Raw genomic sequence first — 14,252 nt, 5'->3', positions numbered from 1 at the left:
CAAATTTACTGCATTGGGTCATGTTAGAGGCAACTCGTACAGCTTGTGATGTACTGATCCAGGCAGTGGATTCTTACAAGGATAGGGCTATATACATCTATATTACAAGCTCACTCAATAGAAGTCAGTAACCTGGATGTACAATACATATCAAAAATAAAATACCACAAAGACACCTGGAAGTGCAGTGAAACAATATACATCCTATGCCTGACCTTTAAAGCACAACCAACTATAATGATCAGCGCCTCCCCCACCAGTTGGGACCATTATGTAACCATGCAGTTTTGTAGAATGAATTATTACTGTTTCTAAACTTAAATCAGATGCTGTACATTCTACCAGAAAGAATACAGAGATGGAAAGACAAAAATAATGAATGAACCTCAGGACCTTGAGCGGTTGCAATGAATATTGTAGCAAACAGATTTACAAAGTGTTTGCCCCACCCAAAACATTCCAAGTAAATCAAAGTGAAGAGTTATAGTCCATGCAAAGAATGCAAATCTGAATCTGGTGGGGGTTTGTTGAATACTTGTCAGGGGGTCCCCAAGGTGTTTATTCATGTGCTGGGGGTTGATGTGTTATTGTGGGGGTCTAGTGCAGCTGGGTTGACGCGCGGGATTGACTAGTGTCTTTTACTCTGATGTGTTGCGTGAGGTCATCACGTTTTTTGTGAAAATTCAAATATTTAGAGCTGCAAAGTACTTTTTCCAATCGCCCCCAACGTAAGGTCTATTTCTATAGTTCCTGGGTGCGTTTATAGTTTTTCTGATCCTTGTTCTTGACTTTGATTATCTGCTGCCCGACCATTGCCTGATATTCAAATCCTGATTTTGTACCGCAATACTGTTAGTGTTGACTACGGCCTGTGACCTCAACCGCGCTTCCTCCTCCTGATTTGGTACCTCTCTGTCTACTGATTCTGACCCTGGCATGTGACCTTGACTACGGCTCTGTCAACCGATCTTGTACTGTATTGCCCGATTGGTTCCCCATTCTTCTATGATATGTTCGGTTCCCTAGCCTGCCCAGATCTCTCCCATTGGTCCCCTCACATTAAGACCTGGTGGCATCTGAGTTGCTGAGGGCTCCTCCAGAAGCCAAAGGCAGAAAGTCAAAAGTCGAGACCCGGTCCTTGGGGTTTGGGTTACCCTACATTACAGTTATTCACAGGGTAGGCAGAGGCATATGGATGAGTGATATCCCTGCAGTGAGCACCAGCCATTTGGTTTTTTGGTTTGCTACCACCATTAACGTGTTTGTGATTAAGTGGGTGTGGTTTAAAGTAGGTGTTCCAGCCCTCATAGAAGTTGGACAACACTGCTTTAGGGGGCTGACTTATTAATGCGCAACTTTTTCAGGTCAGACTTTTTGACACCAAAAAGCCAAAAAAGTTGCATGTAAATCACGTAAAAGTCAATGGCAGATGTCCCTTTACAACTGGAACTATCTTTCTTTGACTCGTGGTTTTAGTATGTTTGACAATGACTTTTGTGCAACAATATGAAAAAGCCGCAGTTTTCCTGTTCTTGCTCTTTCAGTTCAGATTTTTTAATAAATTTCATGACATTTGTGATTTTAGAAAAAGCGAGTTTAGTTGTGGTTTCAAAAAACCTCTAAAACCACTAAAATGAGACTGTTGATAAATCAGCCTCGAAGTCTACTAAAAACCATTTCAACAGTAGTTAAGATTGTTTTGCCTCCAATAAGGATTCATTATATCTTAGTTGGGATCAAGTACAAACTACTGTTTTGTTATTATAGAGAAAAAGGAAATCATTTCCAAAAACATGAATTATTTTATAGAAATGGAGTCTGTGGGATCTAATGATGAGAAAAACTCGACCTGCACCTGACCTGGACCCCCACCCAGGGCCGCCATCAGGGGGGCACAGGGGTACAAGTGGACCGGGTCTGAGCCTGACGCAGTGCTGAACTTTTTAAAAGAGCCGGACCCCCATGAAAGCACCAAAGCCGCGCTTGCCTCCTTCCGAAGTCCTGAACAGTAGAAATGCGGAAGTGCCGAAAAAGCCGAACAGCCGAAGACCCGAAGTGGTAAAAAGACCCAAAGTCACAAAAACAGCTGAAATTGAAGTCCTGAAGTGGCGAAAAGACCCACAGTCACAAAAGAAAGCGAAGTTGAAGCCCTGAAGCCACGAGTTCAAATCCTTTGAACACCAATGTGTGTTTTTTTATTTTTTTTTAAACCCCTGGCCACCAATGTATTATTTTTATACTCTATAGGCCCCTGCCACCAATGTTTTTTTTCTTATGAAAATATTCTTTGGGGCCCCAAATTTTTTTAATTTGTAAGGGGGGCCTTGGCTCCAATGTTTTTTTGAAAAAATGTTCTCTGGGGCCCCAATTTGTAAGGGGGGCCATGGTGCCAATGCTTTTTTTAAAAAACATTAATGGGGGGCCCTGGTGCTAATATTTTTTTTTAACTTATAGGGGGGCCCTAGTCCCCAATTGCTTTTTATAACTTGTGTGGGGGTTACCTTTTTAAGCGCTGATGCTGATGTGGTCTTTTAACTGTGACTTGGGGTCGTAATTGATGCTTTTGAGCTTGGGCAAACCATTCAAACGAATAAAAAGCACCTGGACTGGACTCAGTTGCTTCTCCCATAGCTAAAAATGGCCAATGGAGAATATAGCCCTTGGGCCATGAGCCATAAGAATGTGACAGTTTAATAAGAAAGCTGTGCTGCATCAGTACTGAATACAGAAAATACCTTTGTTTTGTCTTCACCTGTTGGTTGGATAAGTGATAGAGCGAGGCTGCTCTCACGCCTCATAAACAATAGCTGGAAGAAAAGGCAATTGTATCTCAGCAGATTAGCCACGGAAGTCATGGTGACCGATGTGTTTGGTATGCAGGCAATGAAATAAAGCAGGGGATGGTGGCCTTTATGTATCATCACCTTAATTGTCTCACATGCTGAATAAGAAGGCAAGGTGATTCCTGAGCAGTACTGCTTAGTAAAGTCCTAGATTGGGCACCTTTTGTGTCTGTGTGTGTGTGTATGCCTTTATCTCTCTATCCATATATATCACAGAATCATTAACTAGAAAAAACACATTTGAAGCATTTACTTATTTTTAGCATTTGCTGCTCTGCCCTGCCTGGTTAATTTGCCATCATCTCTGTGTAAACATTCCCATTTCTTATAATTATGAGAGCCCAGAAAGTCCATACATTTCCAACTAAGGCCACCTGACATACAGCAACTAGGGTTGCCACCTTTTCTGGAAAAAAATACTGCCCTTCCTATATATATTTAACTTTTTTCTCTATTAATAACATTGAGACCAACCATCATTTTTACTGGCCAGGCCGGTTAAATACCAGCCAGGTGGCAACCCTAACAACAACTAGAGCTCCCCACGTCCCACCAGAGGGACATTTCACTACTCTATTTTCACTATTGCTTTCAGGAGTAATTTATCAAGGCTGAAAATAGAGCTCACCTTGTTTGCACCTAGAACACCCTGTAACTAGGGAACCCCGAATGAATACCTCAAACTCTTCCATAAAGCAGGAGAACCCCTGCCAGCACTGGTCTTCAACTATGTTGTTGTAGACCCCCAGGATGGTCTATAGCAGGTAGAGGACCTGCTCAACTGATAAGCAAGGAACAGGTATGTCATCCAGGATGCTCAGGACCTGGCTTTTCCAGATAAAGGGTCTTGCCATAGTTTTGATCCCCATCCATTAAGTCTATTAAAAAAAATGTAAACATGAAATTAACTCAACAGGATTGTTTTGCTTCCAATAAGGATTAATTATATCTTAGCTGGGATCAAGTACAAGGCAAAAGAAAATGATTACAAAAAAATTGGAATTATTTGATTAAAATGGAGTAATTGGGAGATGGCCTTCCCATAATTTGAAGCTTTCTGGATAATGGGTTTCCGGATAATGGATCCGTTACCTGTACATGAAAGTGTGTGCAATGGCAAATTCTCCTGTATCTTCAACCATAGTATATACCAGCACCTATCATGATCACATGCAGAGCCCAACTGGAAATCAGGAAAACTCCTATAAGCTGCCATAGATCAGTGCTTTAAATTAGACCTGTTTGGGCATTTTGTACTCAAAATATCATTACTATTTTGGGTCTCAGTCCAGGCATGGTAACACGTAAAGAAAAGTGCAGGTATGTCTCACCTTTCTGTGGTTATCTTTTTATGGCTCAAAACCCAAGCTGAATAGAAGGTCTTTTCTGTGCAGATAATATGAGGAGCACAAAAGCAAGACTAGTGGTTCAGAGGTGCAGCGTCATGACCCTAAATTATACTGCAACAGAAATGAGTGTCTGGAACATGAACAAAGGTAATGGTTAAACTTAGCCCACCCACCACACCCACAACAGAACTGGGCAGTGTAATGCTTGCTAAGGTTAGCATGCTAGAGATATAAAGAAAGACACCACGGGGCCCATTTACTTAGTTCGAGTGAAGGAACAGAATAAAAAAAAACGTTGAATTTCAAATGTTTTTTTTTGGCTACTTCGACCATCGAATTGGCTACTTCGACCTTCAACTACGACTTCGAATCAAACGATTCGAAGTAAAAATCGTTAGACTATTCGACCATTCGATAGTCGAAGTACTGTCTCTTTAAGAAAAAACTTCGACCCCCTAGTTCGCCACCTAAAACTTACCGAAGTCAATGTTATGGGGAAGGTCCCCATAGGCTTTGCAATCTTTTTTTGGTGGAAGAAAAATCGTTCGATCGATGGATTAAAATCCTTCTAGTCGAACGATTCGAAGGCTTGAATCGTTCGATTGAACGAATTGCGGTAAATCCTTCGTCTTCGATATTCGAAGTCGAAGGATTTCCATTTGGCATATGGAATAACCCTCGATATTCGACCATAAGTAAATTTGCCCCCACATCTCACTATTATTATGTGTATTATCAGGTGTAATTGCATCAAATGCAACTGCTCCATTGGCGCCGCAGTTATGCTCAACTTATTGGAAAAATGCTTTAGTCTTGGTCTTGGTAAAAAAAACATGGTGAATTGCATCTCAAATGGCATTTTCATGTATAAATGACCTTTTGTGGCTGCCTATGGTCTTGTGCACGTGGGACCTAAAACAATCCCCTCCCTTATCGATAATTGCTCAGATGTTAACTGAGAGGTTAGAACTCTGTTTGGTTGATAAACATGGCCAGTATGATCCCTCCCTCCAGGTTCAATGTGGAGAATTCTGACAAATTTAAAAACTCTTGGATGAGGTTCAATTCAAGGAGAAAAAGTTATCTCACGTGAAAACTTTTGGACGAGATTCAATTCAAGGAGAAAAAACTTTGCTCCTAATTCAGTTCCATTTTTTTCCCCATAGGGCCAGATTCAAATCAGTGAGGGTTTATCGCATGAAAAGTCATGAGCATGATTCAATTTGAGATTCAATTCAATTCAGAATTCAACTTTTCTCATAGTTTATCATGTGAAAACTCTATTGAAGTCTATGGGAAAAAAAACTGAAACTGAATTTGGAGGAAAGTTTTTTCTCTTCAAATTGAATCTCGTTCATGAATTTTCAGGCGATGAACCATAAGATAACTTTTTGTCACTGAATTTTATATGGCCCATAAACTTCAAAAGAATTTTCATGTGAAAAACTGTGAGATAAGATTTTCTGAATTTAATTGCATCTTAAATTGAATACGTTTTCACGTGATAATTCTTTTTCTCACTGAATTGAATCTGGTCCTCTATTAGATTATTCAGCGCAGATCACAATGAGAAGATACAACTTCAAGGATATCTTTGGGATGGAGTATTTTCAGATTTGGATTTTTAGCAGCTTTAGGAGAAAAATTTTTCTCCTCAAATTGAATACCGTCCATGGGGGAAATTTACTATAGGGCGAAGTGGCTAACGCTGGAGAAAATTCATTTTGGCACTTTGCCGATTTACTAATGGTAGCTGGCATGAATTCACTGGTGTAATTTCGCCAAGGAGATAGACTCTGGTGCAACTTCGGTCTGGCGAAAGAGCGTTACTACGCTAATTCACAAAGTTTTTGATTTTACTGTCCGTTACCTCTATCGCCAGACTTGCCATCGACACCTCAGACCAGGGGAAGTGCAATAGAGTAGATAGGAGTTTCTCAAAAAAACCTTTAAATTTTTTCCCAAAAAAACCTGTTTTTTTCCTATTTAAAGGGCGATAGACTGAAAAAGATTGTAACTTTTTTTTGGGGTACCCTCCTAACCCCCTACATTTGCTAACATATGGCACCTAAACTATACAGTGGGCACATGTTTAGGGCAATATAACAACTTTATATAATTTTATTAAGGTTCCCTGGCCTTGTGTAGTCTAATGTATTTGCTGCAACATATTACGGCCATTGTACTTTAACTGCACGCCGCATGCTAATTAGCCAATGTTAGCGTAACTTCAACTGCTGAGCGCAATTTCGCCAGTGTTCGGTACCCTGTGCGCAACTTCGGATCTTTTTGAATTAGCGTTGTCCAGGCGAATTTACGCCTGGCGAAGTGTTGCGATGTGCGCGAAGCCAGCGCTGGCGAATTTGCCCCCATGAGTTTTCCTGTGATAAACCATGAGATAATTTGTTTTCACCAAAGTGTACCTGGCCCATTGTTCTGTTATTCTGGTCATCTGAAAGCCAACCCCTGATTGATTGCTATGACTGTTAACTTATAAAATTGGTTTGATTGGGCTAGCAAGGTGAAGCAGTGGGGTCCTTGGTTTGATCCTGATCTTGGCACAATGCTCAAGGTGTTTTTATGTTTTCCTTGGGGTTCCTTCCACACTCAAAACCATTCTGGCAGATTAATCTTTCCTGGTGAAACTGACCCTACTGACCCTACTGTGCATTGAAAACTTAATTGGAATCTGCAACGTCTGTTAGTCCATTCTGCCTTTCTTCCTTCTATCTGTTGTCCATACCCCTTCTCTAAAGGCCATTGGTTCCTCAGTTCATAATCAATAAACATGAACAAAATACGGAAAGAAGGCGCACACCCATTTAAGTAAAATGAGGGGGTGCTAATGCATAGGGGACTCCCCATAAGGGTCTCCAAACAAGGCTATAGATACTCAGAGTAATGGATGGCACACCCAATTTGAAAAAATACTAGAAAATGTTTTACAAAAAGGAAAAGAAAAATACAAAAATTATACAAAAATATTAAATAATATAACAACCTGCCTTTTTGTTATTTTGTCTATTTGTGCCGCTGAGGAAGACCCTTAAGGTCGAATTGCGTTGGGCTCACTGTTATATTATTTAACATTTTGGTATTATTTTTGTATTTTTCTTTTCCTTTTTGTAATCAATTTTCTATTATTTTTTTCAAATTGGGTGTGCCATCCATTACTCTGAGTATCCATAATCAATAAACAAAGAATCGTGTTTGAAAGACAGGGGTTGGGCAATTAAACAGCTGGTAGTTTCGGGTACTTTAATTGCGCTGACTAACAGGAAACACGAGGGAAATTGACATATTTACATGTGGGCAATGTATGTTGTGTATAATAATATTATAAGTAGTTTAAGTGCCAAAGGAAACACCGCGTTTATAATTGTGCACATGAAATTGCAAGTCACATGGGCATGAATGTACAGACAAGTCCAGGGAAGAATGAAGCAAAGGAAATTTGTGCAACCTTCACTATGTTTGCGGATCTAAATGGCATCAAGTTCACATTTAGGGGGAAATTAACTTACCTCCGAAAATCTGCCAGCACTGGCAAATGTCCCCAGAACACACTGTAGAATAAATACTGTTCCAGCTTCATGTATGATAACCCAGACTACATGTCAGGAGAAATGCAGTGTCCCTCATGCCTTGCTGGAGGGTAACTAATGATCCCTTCTTCTTCTTTTAGTCACCATATAATGATCACTTGGTACATCACAATATCATTTCTGGGATAGGTTATCTGCAAGCTCTTGGGGCTGAAAACTGAATTTAGTGTGAGTCCCCTTCTTAATCACCCTACACTTCCCACTGATTAAAAGTTTCTTATTTTTGCCTTCGGGTAGGGATGAGTGAAATATTTTGCCTCGTTTCTCTGAGAAAAAACACCCATAGACTGTAATGAATAGTAAACAAAAAGTTGTGCCCATTGACTTTAATGTGTTTGGCGATGTTTTTGCCTTTTTGCAAATTTTGGCAAAGTGAAACTGGTCAGATTTGCCCACAGGGTCCCCTCCAGTCCCAGTGCCCTAGTGAAGCCTACACCACCATCTCTATTTATACCTATACAACCATTATTTAGCCTTCGATGCTCATTTACTCAAGTCTCCAATCAGTCATACTGGACCTTTCCATTGTTAGCAGACCAAAGATACGCTCATGCTTTTTAAAAAAATTTTTACAACATGAACAAAGCCATTGACGACATTCAAAAGCTTTACATTACAACTCAAGTGTAGCACAATCCAAAAATAACAGGCTAACACCCACTACTCATAATTAAACACAATGGACTAACAACCCACGACATCCACTAAGACAAAAATTGCTTTAGAAGAATATTTATAAGATACAGGGGTGGGACCTGTTATCCAGAATGCTCAGAACTTGAGGATCTTTCCATAATTTGGATCTTCTAAACCTTAAAGGGATACTGTCATGGGAAAAAAAATTTTTTTCAAAATGAATCAGTTAATAGTGCTGCTCCAGCAGAATTCTGCACTGGAATCCATTTCTCAAAAGAGCAAACAGATTTTTTTATATTCAATTTTGAAATCTGACATGGGGCTAGACATATTGTCAATTTCCCAGCTGCCCCTGGTCATGTGACTTGTGCCTGCACTTTATGAGAGAAATGCTTTCTGGCAGGCTGCTGTTTTTCCTTCTCAATGTAACTGAATGTGTCTCAGTGAGACATGGGTTTTTACTATTGAGTGCTGTTCTTAGATCTACCAGGCAGCTGTTATCTTGTGTTAGGGAGCTGTTATCTGGTTACCTTCCCATTGTTCTTTTGTTTGGCTGCTGGGGGGAAAGGGAGGGGGTGATATCACTCCAACTTGCAGTACAGCAGTAAAGAGCGATTGAAGTTTATCAGAGCACAAGTCACATGACTTGGGGCAGCTGGGAAATTGCAAAAAATATGAGCTGCGCGAACTTTATAAATGAGCCCTAATGTCTCAGTGAGGCTGTGTGGTGCAACTGTATCAAGATGGTGGGGCACATTTACTAAAGAGCAAATTGTGTTTTTCACCAGAATTCTGGCTCAAACGACATTACACATCGATATCACTATTAACTAAAAGACGAGCAACACACTTCCCTAGTGAATGACCTTGTCACTGGAGAACTTTCGCTGCATTTCGCCGGGCGAATTTTCACTAAATCGGCTAATTTATTAAACTGTGAAAATATCAATTCTTTAGCCTTTTCACCAAAATCTATTTCACTAGGTTATGACTGGCGACTTAATACAATGAAGTTACACCCCCAACATTATTTTTGTCAGTGACATCATATCCTGTATTCCAAAAAAGTCAAAGCGCTTGAATTGATTCATATTTAAAGTGGGATTATGTTTACAAGTTGTAACTGTTAAAAATCTTGTGTACACTTTTTTTTTTAACAATTAAAGCTCACGCCACATTTGTTTTAGGGTGGGCTCATGACCCAGGACAATATGGGATCTCTGTCTTTATTTTGCTTCCTTGGACATATTTAATAATGAATGGCCACTTCCAGCAATTTAACCCACGTCTCTAATTATTATTATTATTATTATTATTATTATTATTATTAACATGTATTTATATAGCACCAACATATTGCGTAGCACTGTAAAGTAAATGTGATTATACAACTAAATCACATGAATTATATACATAGAATATAATAAATACATACATATGACCTTTATATACCCACTGAATTTAAATTGACATAAGAGTAAGTAAGGTAATGACGTTTCTCTAGGATGCTGGAGAAAATTCATTCTGAAATTTTTGTGCCAACAAATCATCACTGACCAAAGCGCGCCAACGTTCTTTTGCCGAGACTTAATTGTGCATTTTGATGAATACGCATATTCATCACGAAACTGACGTCTGAGGTAGTTGCGCAAATTCTGGCGGAGACTTCCGAAGAGAAAATTTGCATGTTAGAAAATGTGCCCGGGCGAATTCACTCTAATTTCCAACTGAATAGTGTCAAGTTCCTTTTTTCACCTCTATAAGTTTGAAAGTCCCAGTGAGAAGCCCTGGTGGTCTAGTGGGACAGTGTGGCAGTTCTCTTCTGGGTTTACGCACCTCAGTGTGTGACGTTATTGCACTTCGGCGTTAAGTTTGAATATTTAAAGGGGCCTTGGGCAGTTACTCACTGCCCAATGTAAAAGTCTATTTCTATAGTTCGCGGGTGAGTTCTCTGTGTGTATCTGATCTGTTCTTGATCCTGCCTGTCCCTGACCTTGTCTAGTCCGGTGCCTGTCCTGATCTTTGCCCACGTTTTGACGACTCTCTCGGATCCTGCCTTGTACTGCGATATTGGTGTGTTTGACTCAGCTTGTGATCTTGATTACTCTTGAATCTTTACTGCTGATCTCGTTTGGTAGCGACCCAGGCTGAACCTTGACCACTCTTCTTGCTCTCCATTCCAACACTACGTTTGGATCCCTTGCCTGCCCAGAACTCTCTCACAATAAGACCTGGTGGCACCCGAGTAGTACAGGGCTCTACCCGAAGTGAAAGGTGGTTGTTATAGAGGAAAGACTGAGCCACAACCAGGACCTTGGAGTTTGTTCTGGGTTTGGCATACCTTTTATAACAGTAACAGTAACATAGTTAACTTTCATAATAGCAAATATTGTATGTTGGCCTCTTTTATGAAAGGGAAATTTGACTTGTTTTATTTATAAATACTACAAGACGCCCATTTACAATACATTTGTGTATATTATACAGGCTTTGTAAGCGCAATGACCTTCACAAAATTGGCTTAAATAGTTTGTCTTGTTTTTCAATTAAACACAGCATTTTGAAGATGGTAAAACATTTCCCAAAGGTCAGTAAAATATGTTTATGTTCTTTGAGGGTTTAACTATTTGACTGCTACTGGGTTACAGGAAACTGTAGGAGAACTGAAGTGTAAGAAAGGTTTCCAAGCTGAATTCCAAAAGTTGGGCAAATAAAAAGGCACATTTACTTAGTTCGAGTGAAGGAATAGAATAAAAAAAACTTTAAATTTCAAATGATTTTTTGGCTACTTCGACCATCGAATTGGCTACTTCGACCTTCGACTACGACTTCGAATCGAACGATTCAAACTAAAAATCGTTCGACTATTCAACCATTCGATAGTCCTGTCTCTTTAAAAAAAACTTCAACCCCCTACTTCGCCAAGTAAAACCTACCGAACCTCAATGTTAGCCTATGGGGAAGGTCCCCATAGACTTTCTAAAAAATTTTTGGTCGAAGGAAAATCGTTCGTTCGATGGATTAAAATCCTTCGAATTGTTTGATTTGAAGGATTTAATCGGTCGATCGAACGATTTTTCCTTTGAACGAATTTCGGTAAATCCTTCAACTTCGATATTCGAAGTTGGAAGGATTTAACTTTGACAGTCGAATATCAAGGGTTAATTAACCCTCGATATTCGACCCTAAGTAAATGTGCCCCTGAGTGTAGAGCAGCCGGGAGAGTTGGACAGGGTCCCTGTACATCTCTCCACTAATGGACGTAACTTCATAAATTTTAGTTAGACAAATTAAAGTCTTTACAGAAGTATTGACTGTGCTGAGAGCAGCTCCCTGAGTAACAGTTCTCCTTTGCCTTATAGATACCAGCTTTGAACAAAGAAACTCACTGATAGATGCTTCTCAAGGACCTAATACAGTTTCTCTATTGCAGGAATTCACCATGATAATGGCAGCAATTCATTTAGATGCATGATGCATGGATGCATACAAATCAGCTCAGTGTGGAGCATGCATCTAAATTAATTGCTAATTAGCCATGCAGCGGTTTTAAATGGGTGAGATGGCAACCCTAGTACTGCACTGTCTGACTGCTATTGATCGGGACCATTCCACGACTATGCTCTCTGTTCTCTGTCCTTCCTGTATACGTTACGGGTCACTTACCTCCTCCTTGGTCCTCTTACTTTAAGACCTAGCGGTTGTTAGAGGCAGAAGTGTGAGCCGAGAGCGGGACCTTGGGGTTTCTTCTGAGTTTTGGGATACCATACATGACAATAAGCCTCTAAATTATAATTTATATTTATTATATCATTTGTATTAGGAATAAAATTAATTTGGGAGGTTAACCATGAAACAAAAATAGTAAGTGGATCGTTATTTAAAGTGTATATAATATTATCTAATGGGAATCATAATTGGATTGATTGACCTATGGGCAGGAGTGCTCCACCAATGAGGCGAGTTGAGGCCGTCGCCTCAGGCAGCAGCACCCCACTAGGTACCGGGGCAGCAAAAATGCTGCTCCTGGTACTTTAATAGCGAATTTCTGGGGGAGGGGGGGCAGCAGCAACTGCTGCTGCCTCAGGCGGCGGAGGGGCCAGGATCGCCCCTGCCTATGGGTCTTGTTAGTCAAAAGCTATAAGAATAATTTGTATTTTACATTTCTGCTTGACTGCGTAATAACCATTAGAGTTTTAAAGCATTCTCTAGAGCTGCCCCTCTCTGCTTGCCAATGCAATATTGTTCTGAGACTTGCAAAGCGCATTTGTTGATGTCTGATCAATTAACCTATTGCCTTGGTTTACCATTTAGTTGATGACCAAGGGGCTTATGTGAAACGATTGCAGCTCTAGAACCCTTTCTATAGGGTTTTTTTATGAGCACTAGTGCAGTTGCAATCACTGCAATCGTGTCCTATTTATGTTGAAGTGCAAGTGCAATTGTGTTAATTTTGACACAATGGGGAAATGCTGCACTATGGGAAAAACATGGTGATGTCCTATGGGGCAGATTAACTAAGCTCGAGTGAAGGATTTGAATGAAAAAAAATTCTAATTTCAAAGTTATTTTTTGGGTACTTCGACCATTGAATAGGCTACTACGACCTTTGACTTCAATTTGAACGATTCAGACTAAAAATCGTTCGACTATTCGAACATTCAATAGTCGAAGTACTGTCTCTTTAAAAAATACTTAGACTACATACTTCGCCAGTTTAAACCTACCGAGGTTCAATGTTAGCCTATGGGGACCTTCCCCAGCACTTTTCTAAGTTTTTTATGATCGAATAAAATTCCTTCGATCGATCGATTAAAATCATTCGTTTGAACGATTTTTATTTGCGCTAAAATCCTTAAAATTCGATATTCGAAGGATTTTACTTCGAGGATCGAATTCGAGGGTTTATTAACCCTCGAAATTCGACCCTTGATAAATCTGCCCCTATTTTTGTATCTACATTCAAAAAGAAGTTTTCGATCAAGAAGGCAAAACTTACAGTACATAGGGCACTAGCCATTAAATGCACCTACATTCTAGAACCCTCTAAGGGACATATGCATCGTACATTTTTATATTTGTAAAAGATGAAGAACCATTTCAATGAGACAATTGCCTAAATTAGCCTTAAAAGAAGATTACACATATAAAACCAAATATTCCCAAATATTGATTGACTCGCCAATGTGCAAACAATGTGAAGCTTTATTTGAGATCCCAGCAAATGTTTCGGGACAACCCACTCAAGTGCTTTTGGATTAAATATAAAATTGCTTAGCACTGCTTATAGATGTCCCATGCCAAACACCATAAAAAAAATCTAAAAAAAAAAATAATAATAATCTGTTAAATTTCACCCAAATAGAATTGTTTTCTAAACCAAAAATGTTGCAAATGAGTTCAATAATCCCACCATGCAAACATCGTGCAACAGATTCAGGGAATGCATTAAAAAAAAAAATCTGCAGTTTTGCAAAAAATTGTCAGCTCAATTGATTTGCAGTAGAAATAACATTTGTTATTATAATAATAACAGTTAGGGAATTTTAATGGGTAAATTAATAAACAGCATTAAACTGTACTGTAAGGTTCCTCATCAGTCCTTAGCATAGGCCATCTTGCTATACATTTAGGGGGTTATTTATTAAAATCATTTTAATATTTTTTTTTACTATGAAATTAAAAATTTTAGTGGAAACAAAAAGAGTATTGGAAGGCTCCTCCCAAAGCCAAAGGTGGCTTCTATATTCAGAAGAGTGAGCCGTGACGTGAATCCTTAGTTCTGAGTTTGGGATGCCTTACATTACAGGTCCCTGTCC

This window comes from Xenopus laevis, chromosome 2L (genome assembly GCF_017654675.1).
Source record: "Xenopus laevis strain J_2021 chromosome 2L, Xenopus_laevis_v10.1, whole genome shotgun sequence".
Taxonomy (NCBI): Eukaryota; Metazoa; Chordata; class Amphibia; order Anura; family Pipidae; genus Xenopus; species Xenopus laevis.
This window is presented reverse-complemented; position numbering follows the sequence as displayed.